At 44.0% G+C, this 13,489-nt stretch overlaps 1 long non-coding RNA gene across 1 annotated transcript; it reads right to left on the bottom strand.

Moving 5' to 3' along the window:
• Window positions 1–728: 728 nt before the first annotated feature.
• On the bottom strand, window positions 729–1,709 carry LOC103792312 (uncharacterized). Its single transcript, XR_618994.5, has 3 exons — window positions 1,584–1,709; window positions 1,090–1,254; window positions 729–959 (listed from the first exon to the last, which is right to left on the bottom strand). It is a non-coding gene; the product is annotated as an uncharacterized LOC103792312 (long non-coding RNA).
• Window positions 1,710–13,489: the final 11,780 nt, after the last annotated feature.

Below are 13,489 nucleotides of genomic sequence, written 5' to 3'. Positions count from 1 at the left end.
CTACTCCTGTCCCCCTGTTTATATTCTAGGAACCAGTGCTAGTTCTGATGAGCAACTCTAGGCTAAACCACAGCCATAGTTTAGAAGCTATGCAATCGCAGACTACTCTGCAGCTTTTGCTTTTTGTTAATAACCTATTTTAAAGTTCAGCAGACTGGCATCTCTTTTGATGCTGATTACACTCCTTCTAGAACTCCACTCCAAGTTCAGCGTCAGCAAATCCCGGTCTGACAGTAAGTTAGATTTCTCAGTTTGCCAGTGCACTGCCTTTCAGAGGCAGGCTCAACCCCAAAGTCGCTGCCGTGGCAGAGCCCACACCACGCCTTTCAGACCGCAGTGACAGATGGTTTTGCTTAAAGGCAATCCCTGTGAGATAGTTGGGCTACCCAGGCAGCCGCGAGGGCATGCTTCGGGCATGCAGCCAGCAATCACATGCTATTCACGTATTTCACATCCATAACCACACCCGCATATAGTTGAAGCACTGTCTGGTCTTCAGAGGCCTTTTTGTAACTTTATATTCAATGAAAACAGCCCTTGGTGGTTAATTTTGCTGCTTCTGGCCCCTTTCAGGAAAATAGGTTTGACACATAGACTGTATTTTTCAAAGTGAGAGAAAATGGAATTGAAAAGAGTATTTTCTAATGAATTAATTACAACGATTTTTGAGTCCAACATTAGAAGAAATGTAATTCCTCCTAGAATGCAACTGTACACATACTGCTCAATTATGTATAATAACTATTTTTATTCCAAAAAGGATTTGAAGAGGCTTCCAAAAAAATGAATGACATTAACAACTCTGGATATTGGGCAGAAACTGGGCATAGCCAATGGATTTCACTTCCCTTTGGCTGTGGCTGTTCATTTTCCCTCATGAGGTATAAGAAAAGAGGAAGGGAGACTGGCCAGGGGAAAATGACACCAAATCTGGGAATACCCTCCTTCAAATCACAGACCTACAGGGAAACAGACAGGGCACCACACATTATTCAGGCTGTTCTCAAACGTTTAACTGTTTCACATAAATATCAAGTTAAACACATTTTAGTAAGGTGGGTAAACATATTTGCCCATATCCCAAATTACCCCAAATCAGATTCTCCACTGTACAGGAAGCAGACAGTGTCTTCTACCACCGCCTGCTTCACAAGGTTTACTCCTTAATAGCGGGACTCGTCCTCTGTTCTTGGCTCTGAGTGGTTAGGACAGACAGTGTTTTCAAACAAAAGGCATTTCCAGGAACTCTTCTGTCTGAGGAAGGATGAACACATGTTTCTCTTAGTTGGGGAGCGTGGGAGGGAGGGAGGCAAAGGTGTGGGGGACTTTGGTATCCTCTCTTCTTAACCCAGTACCTGGTGGGTATTCTCCCAGGCCATTCATTGGGACAACAAAATGACCAGAAAACAACACTTTAACAAAGTTTCTGGCCAGGTGCCATGGATCATGCCTGTAATCCCAGCACTTTGGGTGGCCAAGGTGGGCAAATCACGAGGTCAGGAGTTCAAGACCAGTCTGACCAACATGGTGAAACCCCATCTCAACTAAAAGAACAATAATTAACTGGGTGCTGTGGCACATACCTGTAATCCCAGCTACTCAGGAGGCTGAGGCAGGAGAATCGCTTGAACCCGGGAGACAGGTTGTAGTGAGCTGAGATCATGCCACTGCACTCCAGCCTGGGCGACAGAGTGAGACTCTTGCTGATCAAAAAAAAAGTTTCTAGACAACATGTTATCAACAAGCACACTTCCTAAGGAAATGAAACTTCTGAATGCATTGGTAACTTTACTGGTGATCTGGAAGTTGTCTTTTTTTTTTCAGTTTGCTAATTATAAATCCAGATGCAAAACCAATGGCTACCCAATTAAGCAGTTGCTTTTTACATGTAGTTTTTAAGTTTGAATTTTTTAAAAATATATTTATCCAACTGTAATAAAAATATATTCTGTAAGTGTAACAAAAATATATTCTTTCCCTGTAAAAGTTCCTCTTTGCCCACATTTTTCCATGCTTTCTTCACTCATTCCTTCAACATATTTTTATTACCAGGTAGCAAATAGAGTAAGAGCAGCATCAATATGAGCAGAGAATTCTTCTGTACTCTGTTTCTTAAATTAAGATAAACAGGCCAGGTGTGGTGGCTCATGCCTGTAATCCCAGCACTTTGAGAAGCCAAAGAGAGTAGATGGCCTGAGGTCAGGAGTTCAAGACCAGCCTGGCCAACATGGTGAAATCCCCATCTCTACTAAAAATACAAAAATTAGCTGGGGGTGGTCGTGGGCACCTAAAATCCCAGCTACTCGGGAGGCTGAGGCAGGAGAAGTGCTTGAACCCTGGGAGGCAGAGGTTGCAGTGAGCCAAGATCGTGTCAACACACTCCAACCTGGGTGACAGAGCAACTCTGTCTCAAAAAAAAAAAAAAAAAAAAGATAAACAAGTACTCAGTGCTTTGGGAAGTAACTAAGTGGTCAGGGTTTCTATTATCTTTTTCAAATTTCGATTTATTAGTCTAAGAGATCATTAATCATCAGTCCTTTAGGGACTGCGGGAAAGGAAACACGATATTCTAGAAACTGATCATCTGGTACCACTGATAAGTTCACACATCAATTTTTAATTCCACCACAGTTTTATTTCCAAGTAGAAGAAGTTTTTATAGGTTGGTGCAAAAGTAGCCTATATAGTTACTGAGGTCTGCACAGTGTCGCCTAACACTTAGTAAGTGGCCATGGCCTCTATCCCTTCTAGAGAATGCTACCTGGAAAATAAGGTTTGGGGTCACACCTAGACATCAGACCATTTGTTATTTTCCCCATTTTCTCACCTTTTTTTTTTTTCAATCTTGCCTTGTCACCCAGGCTGGAATGCAGTGGCATGATATCGGCTCACTGCAACCTCCGCCTCCCAGTGATTCTCATGCCTCAGCCTCCCAACTAGCTGGGATTACAGGCATGCACCACCACGCCTGGATAATTTTAGTATTTTTAGTAGAGTCAGGGTTTCATCGTGTTGGCCAGGCTGCTCTCAAACTCCCAAGCTCCAGTGATCCGTCTGCTTCAGCCTCCCAAAGTGCTGGGATTACAGGCATGAGCCACTGCTCCCCGCCTCACCCATTTAAAAGGAAACTTTCTCCATGGTAATGAGCTCACTTACAGATTGAGTTCATAATACTAAAAACATTTTTTTAGAGATAAGTTCTCCCTGTGTTGCCCAGACTGGAGTGCGATGGTTATTTCCAGACCTGTTGAGAGTGCACTGTGGCCTCACACACCTGGCCTCAAACAATCCTCCTTCCTCAGCCTCCTGAGTAACCGGGACTACAGACTTGCACCACCAAACCCAGGTGAGTTCACGATTTGAAAGGCACTGGCTTTAGACCTTTCTAGTAAATTTTAAATGGCACATTGGATTTGCTGTAGCAGATGATTCATGTTCTTCTTATAAAATTCACTTACAACTTTCTTGCGCTGGATTTTAGTCGGACTATAGACTGAGAGAAAAAAATCATCAAGGAGAGAACCGATGGATATGTAACTTTATGAACAGGAATGTCCCCAACTCCCAATTTCATTCTTCTGATACAAAGAATTATCACCATGCAGCATCATTCTGCTGTAGGAATTGCTGCTGGAATATGCGAATTATTTTAAGCAGCCATGAGCATTGTGTCTGAAAGGCAAGTAGAGATAGGGAAACACAATCAACTCTAACAATAGACTGAGAGGAACCACGTCTGACCACAGGGGATAAAGATGAAAATCGCCGTTTCATTCTTTCCCCTCCTTTTGACTTTATTGCTGCAGTTCAGTTTGCATCTTGAGCACCCTGGTGGCCCAGCAGCCAGGCGGGGTTCATTTTCATGTGTCTTCCCAGGCCTTCCCCTTCAGCCTCTGCAAAGCCTGCCACACAGAGAGGAGGCAGAAGCGGCCTTGCAGGGGAGCAATTCAGAAACAGCCACATCTCTTTAAGGAAAAGGGAGGTTTCAAGATTACTTTCTATTTTTTATCACTTCTCTAATATATGCACACTGTATTTGCATAACATCTATTTGCACTGGGAGCCCATCCCTGGCTTCCTGAAAGATACAGGAGGGCATTTGAATATATGTTTTATTCCCGGTGATGTCTGAGAGTTCAGCCTCTAATCTCATTACCAGCTAGTATGCTTCCAGTGAGTTACTCTATGGTCTTTAGAATTGTACCTCCAATTTGTAAGCCTAACAATTGTATTTTCATTGTGGAAAGATGTTAAATAAAAGATTGCTTTCAGTGAGAATTAAATCAAAGGTCTCAGCATGTGCAGCTCCCAACCCCCCACCTAGCATCTTTGCTCACTTCATGGAGGCTGGCAACATAAAACCCCCTTTCTCTAGCGCACTCATCTTCCCTGAGAAAATCTTGCAGAAACTATGTTAAAAACACAGCATTGTCTAGCCTTATTCACTAAATGCTCTAACTTAACCACCTCAAAGAATAATAATTTCCAGGCTTAGAGAGAATGTTTAATTATTGAAGGACCAGCCAAGTAAAATGACATGGGATCCCAGACTGGTGGGATTTATGAAGAAATTGTTCATCCCTAAAAGAAAAGGAAAGTTTCACAAAATATAATCATTTCACTAAGACAGGTCAAGGACAGCCCAAATCATTCTTCAGAACCATTCTCTGCCTCTTTGGGGGTTCTCAGTTTATGTTTAGCTGCTTTGGGTTTAAATGCTTTGCCTAGATGATTTTATTTAATCCTTACAGCAATCTGAGAACATTGATTTTTTTTTAAAATCCCCATTATAAAGACAAGGAACCTGAGGTCAGTAACTTTCCCAAGGTTACATAACAGGAGGCACATCAGAGATAAGTATTTGGGTCTACTGCATTCCGTCTTTAAGCCTCACCCAATCCGCCGTTCATCCCTTTTGGCTCTTCCTGCCTTTACCCCAGCTTTCTAGGATCTTCCAGGGTAGGACTACACTCAGATCTGACCTCCTTCTACTCAGCCCATTCCTCCCCCTGCCAACAAACATGATATTCTGGCTTCTTTCTGCCCCGGGGACCTGCTTTCTAACAAGATGGGTGTTTCCCACATCAGGTTCATCATCAGAATCATCTGGGGTGCTTATTAAAAACAGAGGGGGCCTGGCATTTCTCTTGGATGCTCTGTTTTCTGGTTTTGGGTGGGAACCCAAAGTCTCTGTTTAACAAGTTACTGCATGAGTCCAATAACCGAGTTAAAGAAAAGAAGCTGTTAGGAGGCTGAGGCAGGTGGATCACGAGGTCAGGAACATAAGACCAGCCTGGCCAACATGGTGAAACCCCATCTCTACTAAAAATACAAAAGTTAGCTGGGCACGGTGGCAGGCACCTGTAATTCCAGCTACTCGGGAGGCTAAGGCAGGAAAATCACTTGAACCTGGGAGGTGGAGGTTGCAGTGAGCCGAGATCGCACCATTGCACCCCAGACAGCGAGACTCCATCTCAAAAAAAAAAAGAAAAGAAAAAAGAAAAAGATGCTGTTTCCCAAAAGTATTTGGCCTACAAACCTCTTTCACATAATGTATAATATGAAAATCACCTTTAAAATAAAATGTATTATTTTTACATGCCATTGAGCACACAGTATCTTAATGTTAGTGTCTTATTTTAGATCACTATGTTGAAGGATGTTTTACAAAGTGTTTTGAATGTAATATTAATGATGACCCTGATTTGTTTGATGCATTCTCTCTTTTCTCATTTAATGGGTGGCTTGTGCTATTTAACATGCTTTAATTTTATATGAGTGTGAGCCTGAATAACAGGAAGATTCTCCAAAGACAACGAGTTTATTTAGGAATGGGCATCACAGTGCTGAATATGTGTGCCATAGCAAACTATGGGCATATTGAGGGAGGCATGGGAAGACAAGTGTTTTTAAAGGTAAAATGAGGAGGGTTACATAAGTTGTGTTGAAACAATTATCCTTGGTTATGCGGATCAATAACAAGTGTGGCATCAGTCCAAGGCAGTTGCTGGGCAGACTTTCTTGCAGAAATATTTTTGTGTATTTTTGCAGTGGTCTGGTTTGGGCAGAGTTTTCTGTGTCTTACTCAGCTGCATTTTGTCAACGTTTGACCCAAGTGACTCCATTTTGATTCTGACAAATTTCACCTTATTTTTTCTTTTTTCTTTTTTCTTTTTTTTTGAGACAGAGTCTCACTCTGTCACCCAGGCTGGAGTACAGTGGTGCGATCTCAGTTCACTGCAACCTCCACCTCCTGGCTTCAAGACATTCTCCCACCTCAGCCTCCTGAGTAGCTGGGACTATAGGCACATGCCACCACACCCAGCTAATTTAATATTTTTTAGCAGAGATGGGGTTTCATCATGTTGGCCAGGCTGGTCTCAAACTCCTGACCTCAAGTGATCCAAGTGCTGGGATTACAGGTATGAGCCACTGTGCCCAGCTTCATTTTTTTTTTTTTTAAAGACAGGATCTGGTTCTGTCATCCAGGCTAGAGTACAGTGGCGCGAGCATAGCTCACTGCAGCCTGAAACTCCTGAGCTCAAGTGATCCTCCTGCCTCAGCCTCCTGAGTAGCTACAACCACATCTGGCTAATGTTTTGTTTTCAATTTTTTGTAGTCTCGCTATGTTGCCCAGGCTGGTCGCCAACTCCTAGGCTCAAGTGATCCTTCCACCTTTGCATCCCAAAGTGCTGGGATTCAGGCGTGAGCCACCATGCCTCACTTTCACATGAGAAAGCACAATTTATTGACAAACCATTCTTAAAATGACCTATTATGCTGTGTTTGATTTGAGCAAACAGCAAATGGTACAATGCAAGTTGAAGTGAATCACCCTTAGGGCGTCAAGAGTGGATCATGAACTCAATTCTCTAAAATGTTTACATTTTGTCTGAAAATGTTTTTTTTTTTAATTTTTTATTGCATTTTAGGTTTTGGGGTACATGAGCAGAACATGCATGACAGTTGCGTAGGTACACACATGGCAGTGTGTTTTGCTTCCTTTCTCCCCTTCACCCACATTTAGCATTTCTCCCCAGGCTATCCCTCCCCACCTCCCCCTCCCACTGGCCCTCCTCTTTTCCCCCCAGTAGACCCCAGTGTTTAGTACTCCCCTCCCTGTGTCCATGTGTTCTCATTTTCCATCACCCGCCTATGGGTGAGAATATGCGGTGTTTCATTTTCTGTTCTTGTGTCAGTTTGCTGAGAATGATGTTCTCCAGATTCATCCATGTCCCTACAAACGACACAAACTCATCATTTCTGATTGCTGCATAATATTCCATGGTGTATATGTGCCACATTTTTCCAATCCAGTCTATCATCGATGGGCATTTGGGTTGATTCCAGGTCTTTGCTATTGTAAACAGTGCTGCAATGAACATTCGTGTGCATGTGTCCTTGTAGTAGAACGATTTATAGTCTTTTGGATATATACCCAGTAATGGGATTGCTGGGTCAAATGGAATTTCTATTTGAAAATGTTAAGAAAGAAGATGTCTCCTTTGTTGAGTTTTATGTTTAATAAACAGATAAGAAATTAGACAAAAGAATCACTATATTTTCTCTCTTCTAGACAAGATTTGTGAGACACCAGAGACTGTTGTCCTTTAAGGGTTTCAATTCAATGAATGTAATTGGTAAAATATTTGAGGAATACTTAATATAATCAGAAAATACCATAATCATTATTTTCTTCATGAAAGTATATTTAAATGCCAGTGCTTCAAATACCCTATTTATTTAGTCAATGTCCATTTTGTGTGTAAATTAATCCGTATAAAACTAAAATTAAGAATAATGTCTGGAGGCTGAGCTAGGATGATCACTTAAGGCCAGGAGTTCAAGACCAGATGAGTCCCCGGTGTCAGAAAGAAAGAAGGAAGGGAGGGAGGGAGGGAAGGAGGGAGGGAGAGAGGGAGGGAGGGAGGGAGGGAGGGAGGGAGGGAGGGAGGGAGGGAGGGAGGGAGGGAGGGAGGGAGGAAAGAAAGAAAAATTCTGTGGCTGTCAGAAGTACCCACCTGGCTGTACTCAGGAAACTGAATGGCAAAATCTGAGCCTTCCTCTGCTGAGGGCCACATGGGCTCACTCCTCAGCACTAACAGGTAGCAAGCTCTAAGGGGACAATTTTGAAATAATTGCCGCATACATTTCTTATTTTAAAATGAAAATGGAAGCAGGTACCATTGGCAGCTCAGTAACAGTAACTCTTTTGAAACAATCTCATGAATGCCAGTCAGAAGCATAAAGAGGACCTGCTGCTTTGTGGCTCCTGGCGTGTCAGTGAGGGGTCTCAATCCTGACCACCCCTTAGAATCATCTGGAGAGCTTTTAAAGAACTGATGCCAGGCCCTACCCCAGACCATAGAACTGAAACCTTTGGTGGAAGCTTCGAGCATCCAGCTTGAGCTTTGCAGGTGATTCTAAGGTATAGCCAGGGCTGACAGCCACAACCAGAGGGAGGATTTCACATGTGATGACAGGTTTAGTAGGGGAAGATATTTTGGGAACAACCAGGCCTTTCTAAGACTGTAAATTCCATCACAAGATTCCAGCCATCTCCCCTATGCCGGCCCCTGCTTCAGTGTCTCCAAGGAGTCCATAGTGCTGTGGAATGGTTTAAGGAGCACCCCCATGCCCAAAAAGCATTTTGCCTGAAGTGTTTTGGAAGCTTACTAAAAGTTACTTTTAGGAGCTATTTGCAAATGCAGGCTTATGGAGGTTCGCACCCAAATTACTAAGAACCATGACCCCACGCCACTCCCCATTCCATCCCCTGGTATAGGACAGCTCTCAGATCCTGGTTCTGTATAGATTATAAGGGTTTCAAGCCCAGCTCACACTCTGCACTGACCACCCATGCAGATGAAGACGTGCCCCCTGCCCTGGAAGAATCTTCATTCAGTCACCGACATATAAATTGGGGATTACAGCTGCTGTGATGAGTTGTAACCAAGATGCCAACTGTGAGCTAGTAGGTCTGCTGCATCGGCATCTAGATTCTGTGGGAACTTCACCCTACCTCCATTCCAAAGTAGCAAGGGCAGAGAGCCTGCCCTTGAACAAGAGCCCCGTCTCTCCATACACAAATGTTTTAAACTTCTTATGTGCGTGTATATGTGTATGTGTGTGCACGTATGTGTACATGCCTGCATATGTGTATATATGTATGTGTGCATGCATGTATATGTATACGTGCCCATGTGTATGTATATGTGTGTGCATATGCATGTGTATGTGTGTATATGTGTGCATATGTGTGTGTATGTGTATATGTACATACATGTATGTGCGTATGTGTGTATATGTTTTGTTGTCACCTACAGAACAGATAAACACAACCACAAAATATTCCACTGAAAATTCTTTTGACTGCAAGTGATAGTTTATTTCAAATAGTGCCTAAATGCATGATCTTTGGAGAGAGTTGGGAGAGAAAGTGGAGAGAAGCCGGCTGGAGTAATCTGTGGCAGGCTTTGTTCATCAGGCTGGGATGGCTTACAGGTGTTATCCTGAACATCATGAAAGGCCAACAGGAGCTTGTATCTGTGTTTGTATGTTGTCTGTGTGTTGGTTGTGTGTGTCTTGAAATCTTGCGTGTATGTGTTGTGTGTGTCTCATATGTGTTGTGTGTTATGTGTTGGGGTGTGTGTTATTGAGTATGGTGTGTATTTGTTGGGTGTATTGTGGGTACTATGTGTGTTGGGGATGTATGTGTTATGTGTGTATTGGGTGTGTGTGCTATGTTTGTTGAGTATATTGTGTGTTGTGTATTTTGGGAAATGTGTGTGTTGTGTGTGTATTGTGTATGTGTATGTTGCAGGTGTGTGTTGGGTGTAATGTGTGTGTTGGATATGTGTGTGTATGTTGTGTTCCTGCTGTGTGGTGTGTGTGTGTGTATTGGAGTGCGCATGTTGGGATGTGGGGTATGTTTGTGAGTGGTGAGTTTGTTGTGTGTTGGGTGTATGTTGTGTATGTGTTGTGTGTTGGGTATGTATGTAGTATGTGTGTGTTGAATATGTGTGTTGAGTGTGTTGTGGGTGTGTGTTGGGTATGTTTTGTGTGTGCTGGGCATGTTTGTTTTGGGTATGTGCTGGGTGTGTGTGTTGGGTATGTGTTGTATGATGTGTGTTGTGTGTATTGGCTGTGTTGTATGTATGTTGGGTATGTGTTATGTGATGTGTGTTGTGTGTATTATCTGTGTTTGTTGGGTATGTGTTGTGGGTGTGTGTTGGTTGTGTGATGTGTGTTGGGTATGTATTGTGTGATGTGTGTTGTATGTGTTTGGGTGTGTGTGTTGTGTGTGTTGGCTGTGTTGTGTTTGTTGGGTATGTATGTTGGGTATGTGCTGTGTGTGTTGAGTGTCTGGGTTGTGGGTGTGTGTTGTGATGTGTGTTGGGTGTGTTGTCTGATGTGCGTTGTATGTGTGTTGTATGTGTTGTGTGTGTATTGGGTGTGTGTTATTGTGTGAGTTGTGTGTGTTGGATATGTGTTGTGTGATCTGTGTCGGTTGGGTTGTGTGTGATGGCTGTATTGTGTGTATGTATTGGGTATGTGTTGTTGGGTATGGTGTGTGATTGTTGTGTGTATTGTATGTGTGTTGTGTGTGGATGTCTATGTTGGGTTGTTGAGTGTGTGTTATGTTTGTTGAGTGTGTGTTGCATGTTAGGGTGTGTGTTGTTGGTTATGGTGTGTGCTGGGTATATTGTGAGTTGTGTATGTGTTGGGTAGGTGTGTTGTGGGTGTGTTGTGTGTGTATTGGGTGTATGTGTGCACACTCACTCTCTTTTGGGATGGGGTGGCAGCGGTGGACAGTTGGCAGTGGTGTGGAGGAGGCACTGCTGGGACAGTCTCTGGCTGGGGCAGGAGGGTGGGCAGAGGCTGTGTACTCAGGGCATGTCACTGGAAACAGAGGAGAGGGGCCAGGATAGGGAACAGGAAGATAAATGCAGGGACCTGGGGGAAGACCACAGTCAGGGGCTGTGAGATTGACTCGCCACTGTGCCGACATCTCTAACGCAAGTAGGGATTGTAGGAAGGGATGCAGGAGACATCAGTGAGTTTGTTTTTTGCCTCTGCAGAGTTTGAAACACCAAATATTTTTGCTCAGGGGAACTTGAAACTCAAGACTTTATTTAATTGTTTAGTTTAAAAAAATTTTTTTTAAATGCTAGTTAAAATATCATCTAAGAGAGAGGAATAGGAGGAAGAAATGTTTCAGAGGGACAGGAAGGAGTGACAGCATGGAGTGGCCTCCCCAACTGTGGGTCCCTGGTGGAGGTTTCTCTGTAGCGGTGCAAACCCCCAGAGAAGCTGAGCTAAGCCTGAGAGAAATGCATTATGCCCGGGCCTTTCCTTCCTGGAGACACGCTGCCGGGCACTGAGGCCACTGGGTGGCTGATGCTTCTATTCATGGGCCTGCGGGGTGGTCGTTGTGAAGGACAGCGAGTGCAGGGCCGTCCTTTAATGGAATTCTGCATCTCTCCGTGTGCTGCTTTGTTCTATGTACAGAATTTCAGAGAGAGCCTTTTGTGTCAGCTCTTTTCTCCTCCAAATAAATAGATCCATAAGTGGCAATTGCCAGTCACAGGAGAAATGGTTTCCGACTCCACAGCACCCCTCACTACTGACAGCTAGTCAAGAAAAGCCGCTTTTTTGTTGTTGTTTTCTTTTTCCCACCACTGACATGTAATTTTCATGCAGCAGCTTGAAGTCCCTTCCAGGAAAACAAAATGAGATGAACTCAGCAAGGATGTGTAACTGCATGTATGACTGAATGCTGACAGACATGTGCCAAGCGTTCGTTCATCTCATCCAAGGCTGCCTACTTGTGATGGAAATGTAGCTCCTTCCTTATTGCAAAAGCATTATTTGTTTAAGTTAACCCACTTCAGCCAACAGGAAAAAAATTTAACTCATAACTGAACTCATCTGCTTTTGAAGCCATATTCACATCAATTTATTCATGCAATTTTTACACAATATCAGAGCATGTGCCTCTCATAAAGTGTGTGTGTGTGTGTGTGTGTGTGTGTGTGAGTTGTATTCCTTATTCAACCAAGGATATTTTATCTCTTTTTCTTTTTTGAGACGCAGTTTTGTTCTTGTTGCTCAGGCAGGAGTGCAGTGGCACGATCTTGGCTCACTGCAACCTCTGCCTCCTGGGTTCAAGCAATTCTCCTGCCTCAGCCTCCCAAGTAGCTCTAGGATTACAGGTGCCTGCCACCACTCCTGGCTAAGTTTTGTGTTTTTAGTAGAGACAGGATTCCACCATGTTGGTCAGGCTGGCCTCGAACTCCTGACCTCAGGTGAACCACCCGCCTCAGCCTCTCAAAGTGCTGAGACTACAGGCATGAGCCACTGCGCCTGGCCTACTTGATCTCTTGAACTTTCCACAGCTGTGGACACCAGCAGTCCTGTCCTGCCAAACCTGGTGAGATTTGGACAATCAATATAAGGCCTCCAAAAGCATCTGCCCAGGACTGTAGCACTGATCATCAGACTATGATGTTATTCCTCTCTTCCTAGCGACGGGACACTGAGCACTGGTCCCCACCAGCCCCTGATGGTCTCTGCCATTTAAAAATTAGCATGAAAGGCAATATTACAGTGTCTAACAAATTGCACTGATTCATGTCATAATTAATTCTATAAACTGTTTTGCTGTGCTCTGCTTCAAATCCTGCATGTCTAAACCAGCCTGAAATTACTCAGGATGTCTGCATTTGAAGGTAAACAGCAACGATTCCCTTCTTAAAGCACTAAGTAGGAATCCTTTGTGCCCTGCTTGGAAACAGCTCTCAGCTTTGGCATGACCTGGAAAAATGCTGCATGTGATGTGCTGGCCTCTCTGCAGGGTGCTCAGTAGGGGCAACAGCCTGCCCTTTGATTGATGGTGGGCTCCTTCCAATGCTCCTTTGCTCTGAGTCCAGACCACTCTTGTCCAAACTGCCCTGGAGGAGAGGAGGTGTTAGGTAGAAAGCTTTCCTCCCCAACTGTCATGGACCTGGTGTGCTTCTGTGCCCAGGAGGCTGCTGCCCACCATTTTTGCTTATTGCCAGAGCTGCCTCACTGTTGCCATAGGGGTGCTGTGCATCTGCATCTCATCTGCCTGGGCACCAGGGCTGACTTGGCCCAGAAAGGGCCAAGAGGCACAGGTTGCTGTGCGCTGGCCCTGGGGATTTTTGTGGTAATGATTCTGTTTGTTCTTATCTGAAACTGTCAACACAAATAGAACTTATACCACAAAATATTTAACAACATGCCAGGCATGTGCACTGAAGGATTAGACTGGCCGTTTGCTGAGATGCTGGGGCAGGTCCCCAAGTTCTCTGCTGTGCCAAGGTCACCCATTAAATGTGAGCCTGTGGAGGGATCTAGGGGTGCTGGGGAGGGGCTGGGTGGTCAGGGCACAGTATCAACCAGCATGATCACATGAAATGTTTTCACTGTCTCCATGGCCTTACTGGGAGGGACATGGGAAATTTCA

The sequence above is a fragment of the Callithrix jacchus genome, chromosome 4 (genome assembly GCF_049354715.1).
Source record: "Callithrix jacchus isolate 240 chromosome 4, calJac240_pri, whole genome shotgun sequence".
Taxonomy (NCBI): Eukaryota; Metazoa; Chordata; class Mammalia; order Primates; family Cebidae; genus Callithrix; species Callithrix jacchus.
This window is presented reverse-complemented; position numbering and strand designations above follow the sequence as displayed.